A 5,313-nucleotide genomic window follows, 5' to 3' on the forward strand; every position below is an offset into this window, starting at 1 on the left:
ATATATATAAAAGTTTATAAAATTCAAAATACACATTTTGCTCTGTTGTTACAAAATTTTCTTGTTTTTAGAGTAGTATTCAAAATTTCTAATCCGCAAACTACATTCGGGCAATAATATTGTATCATGAGGACAAAATTGTTGTATTCCATATTGTTGGGCAAAAATACCGAGTTTTTACCTCTTCGATCTCTCATTTGGGTTAAAAAAAGAAAACCTTTTATCTACTTTTTACATTTCACACATGATCTCTTCTTCTTCATCTATCCAGAATGTTACCACTCAGCCCGATGATGTCGGAGAGGCCTTTAAATTTGTAGAATCCACACTTTTATTGTGGTGAGATTATTATTATTATTATTATTATTATTTTTTTTTTTGTAGAATTCACACTTTTATTGTGGTGATATTAATTTTTTTTTTAAAAAAAATGAAATTCATTTTCATCCATATGTAAGTCTACCAATCGTTTCTAAGAAGTAGCTCAATCGGCTGGGACTAAGCTTAATAAAACGAAAGTTACTAGTTCGAATCTCCTTCTCCCCTCTTGTGTGGACATAACAAAAAAAAAAAAAAAAAAAAAAAAAAGTCCTACCAATCCTATTCCTAATCCAACGTTATCTCCAGCAAATGAGTTTTATTGGTGGATGAAGTTGAATTTTCAGTTTTTAAAAACTTGGGAACCACTTTTGTCAAAACCTAATGACAAGGCTAAACTACACACGCGAAACATTTTGAATGCCACGTAACCGCAAATCACTGTCGGCATTAAAAGAGGACTTGTCAGTTAACAATAGGGATTGCCTCTTCATTTCTTTCATTAGCAAAATTACTACGTGGTCATAGCTAGGGGCTAGGGCTACTTCTCCGTTAACTTTCATCAAAGGTTGCTGAGGAATGAAAACTGTTAAGGTGAGAACACATTATTTAAAAAAAAAAAAAAGTTGAGAATGAGCCAAATTAATAATTCAGCTTATTAAAGGAACTGATATCGTGAAAGAAAGCAGTTTCAAACGAACAAGTGATAGGAAGAGGCGTGACTCTCTCGAGACCCTTCAACCCTACCTGAACCCGCGCTTATATATATATATTCAAAATACACATTTTCCTCTTCTTCTCTTATGTTGTTACACAATTTTCTTGATTTTAGAGTAGTATTTAAAATTTCTAATCCACAAACTACATTTGGGCAATAATATTGTATCATGAGGACAAAATTGTTGTATTACATAAGCAAAAACTTATTTTATAAGTGAAACAATATTTTTCTAAGAGACAAATTGATATTTGCCTCACTGTCCAAGAGTTTAGTCATTCCCCTATACATTTTTATTATGCTTTCTTTAATTCTGTATTTCCTACATTTTTATTTTCTAACAATAAGAAGGGTAAATTTAATCATTTAATCAATACTTTAGCAATAATTTTTTTTAATATTAAATAATTCCCATTTTCTTTAAAAAGAATGATTAAACTGATCTTTGAGGTTTTGGTTTGTATCAAATCGATCTATGAGGTCCTAAAATTATTTTATAACTCATTGTGGCAAGCCTTTTGTATCAAATTGATTATTTCTTCTAACTCTATCCAATTGACAGATGATCTATTTAATATAAAGGGCTTATCACCATGAGTTTTAAGATAATTTTTGTATTTCTAGAATCGGTCCAAATCTTTATTTGAATTAAACACAATCTAGAAATGTGAAGTAATCATTTACTTTGAATCAAGATGAAGAAGAAATCCAGGTGTTAAACAAAGTCTAGAAATGTGAAGTTATCATTTTGCGTCACAACAGTAACAAACAAACAAACGTATCCCACATGCATGCATAGCCAAATGTAGATTAAAACCTAGACTCAGCTACCAAAAGTCAAACAAAAAGATTAGGTAGAAAATAGTGGGGATCTATAATTCTATATATATCCAGGTGGCAGACTCAGATTTTTGACTTTTTGATCGTTTTTACAAATGTCCTCATGTGGCTTGCCTTTTTGCCACGTAGCCAGTGGAGTAGGTTTTGTAGATAGATAGGTATTTGGATTCTTCCAACAAAATGAGGGAAAGAATTTTCCAACCAAAAATGAAATTATAATTTTATCCCCTATTTTGATGGAGCCCGCTCTTTTTTAGTTTATTTGAGCGGGAGAGGATCCAATTTTAATTCTATTTTTTTTTCCTTCTAATTTTAAAGGCAAAAGAGGCGATCAGATGGTAGTTACTTTTTTTTAGTGTGCTTTTTTTTTTTTTTAGTATGATTATAGTATAGCACCTGTTCGCTGGAAATCAATGACAGTAAAAGCCTAAATAGTAAAAATTGCATACATTCTCTTTTGCTTGAAATTCAAAAATAATTTACGCTAATCAAGCATGAGAATTTCAATTGCGGGAGTTAGATGTTGCATGCCACGTCCGTGGAATTTATACAGGAAAGCTAGGTACTCTCTTTGTGTTCTCATCGTATTCTCTTGATTTAAGTAAATACTATTTTAAAAAAAAAAGAAACACACTTATTTCTCTGATTTGATTTTTAGAAAATTGTTTGTTTTGATACGTGTTTCCTTTTGATGTTTAGGTGGACGTACAATGATGGCCTAATTTTCCACCGAAAAGAAAGCTTAGGTTGTTGTCCAAGGCATCATATTTCCTTCCACAATCATCTTTCGTGTAGGGACCAAACAATAATATTAACTCATTATAAGGATAAGAAAAGAAAGAAGTGAAAGCGGCTATCACAACATGTTGAATAGTAAAGACATTGGAAATTTAGAGATTCTGCAAAGATAAGTTGAATAATGCAAAATCAGTAGTTGGTCTTATTTGATGATGAATGCAATTTGTTATATTTGCTGACTTCACAGATTCGGGTTGATTATATTGTTTTCCAACACACATGGATGTCATATGAGACGTGTGGGGTTGGGGTTGAGTCTTTTATTAATTAGGGAATTCACACCATCAATATTAGAATCACACCTTAATAAAGTTTTTGTGGGATTTGGATATTTGAACCGACATATATATATATATGGGATGGGTAGGGCAAATGAATCCAACGACCTTAAACCAATCAATCAACCTCAAAAATAAAACCGAGTTAATTAAACTGATTTTGGTTGGTTTGTTGACTCACTAAATCTTCTCCTTTTTGAAGATTAAAATTGAAAGGTAGGCACTAATCATGTAAAGAGAGAGAAGAAAATGTTGTAGTGGTGTTTCATAGTTCATACCCTTTTTAAGAGGTTTTTTTTTTTGAAAAAGTATTTTAATACAATAAAGTGAAAGGAGTTTTAAGTCTTTTTGAGTGATTCATGAGAAAAATTATTTGTAAATATTTTGACTTTTCTTTTAGAAAAAAAAAAAAAAAAAAATGTAAAGTTTCTTAATTCTATCAAACTATCACTTCAATAACAATTTATTCCTCAAACTATCAATTGAGACAATTTACCCTTAAAACTACCAAAACAATGACAATGTCCTACCCAATGCTAGCAAAATGACGAAATTACCCCTATAGAATTTTCAATAAGACAAAAATACCCTTACAAATTTGAAAAAAAAAAAAAAAAAAATTTAGCATTTCTGTTTTTATTTTAGTAAGGGTAATTTTGTTATTTTGTTGAGGGTACATTGTCATTTTTTTTGGTAGTTTAGGGGGTAAATTATAGCAATTGATAGTTTGGAGTGGTAGTTTGAGAGGGTTAAGTGGACTCTTTTTTTTTTTTTTTTTTTAAAAAAAGGAAAAAAAGAAGAAGAAGGTGAAGAGTTGATCAAATTGAATTTTCGTGTTCTTGGTAGCTCGTGAGACAAAACCAAAAGTTGATGGGTTTTGTGGGGACATCGATGGGATAAGAATGATTTGCCCTTTTAAAAGACATGTCGTTGTATGTAAATATCTTGGCTTTCCTTTTAACCGTTCTTTTGGCAATGTCGGTCAGATTATGGGTTTTGGCAGAATTTAGCAAAATTAAGGACGAATGATTCTACCAAATTCAAATACAAATTAACATAAATTTGAAATGTACATATATGGGCATTTTTTTTAATTTTTTTTTTTTATTTTTAGAATTGACAAATTTTGATATGACATGCGAACTTGACATGAACTTAATACGAAATTAGAAGATTGTGGTTGAAGAGTTTGATCGTTTAATTAAATTGGTTGTGTTATGATTGACATATATAGTCTTATATTATGTCTCGATATGACCTGAACCTGACAACGACATTTTAGGGGAGGAATTTTTGATACGATCTGCGAACCCGATACGAAACCGACCTTCAATTAGATATTTGGAAAGAGGGAGAGAGCCCATCAAAGTAATCCAAAATGTTTGAAGAGATAAGAAACATCATTCTTATAAATAATGCCATTAAAGTATATTTTTGTATGATTAGACCGCACAACGAGACTCTTGCACAACAAGGAGAAAACCACTGGAGTGCTACCGATCTGAAGCTTAACAGGAACTTCTGATACTTAAGTCAATAGAGTATTATTGTAGAAAAGTAAAATAGAGGAGAGAGTTTTTGGATGGAAAGGTTCTTGCCTATATTTTAGGAATGGCAAACTTTATTTTATTTTATTTTTTTTTCACGCACACTGTTTAATTGCAATGTGGTGGGCTTCATAGTTGTGCAATAGTTGTCGGTAGTGATCACGAGGCTCCTAAGCTTTTTTAAACCTTTTAATTGAGCATACTTTATGTCAATTGGGCCAGGCTTTGGACCCTAGCCTTTAACGTACACTTATTCTTAATTTTAATTTCTAATATTTATAATGGATATTCATTATCAACTCAAAGACAAATCATCAAACAGATGTGGGTGGTGATGATATAATATTTATATCATCAACACCCACCAATTAGTTGACTTGATCTGCGATGGAGTGGCTTTGCCATGCCCACTCATGACTTGTGACACAATGTCCTATTGCATGCCCTTTTTCTCTTTCTAACATATTTATGATATAAAAATTATGTATTTAATATCTTGACCATAAAAATAAATCTGCAACAACTTTTACTAAAAAGAATTGAAATTAATCGTATAATTAATGGCTCGATTTTGCAAATGTTTTATACATTAATTAATTAATTCTAGATTTTAATTAAGAGGTGCGTCAACGAATCTTGGCCGGCAACGGACCGAGTGGACTTGATGTGGCAAAGGAGTGATGATACGGAGAACGTCAGGCGTGTATGAACAGTCATGCACGCCTGACTTATTTACTTATTTATTTTTTATAATTAAAATAATAAAATATTATATTTTATTATTTTAAAATATTAAATCAGCCGAGCGTGGGCA

The sequence above is a fragment of the Corylus avellana genome, chromosome ca2 (genome assembly GCF_901000735.1).
Source record: "Corylus avellana chromosome ca2, CavTom2PMs-1.0".
In the NCBI taxonomy this organism is placed as follows: domain Eukaryota; kingdom Viridiplantae; phylum Streptophyta; class Magnoliopsida; order Fagales; family Betulaceae; genus Corylus; species Corylus avellana.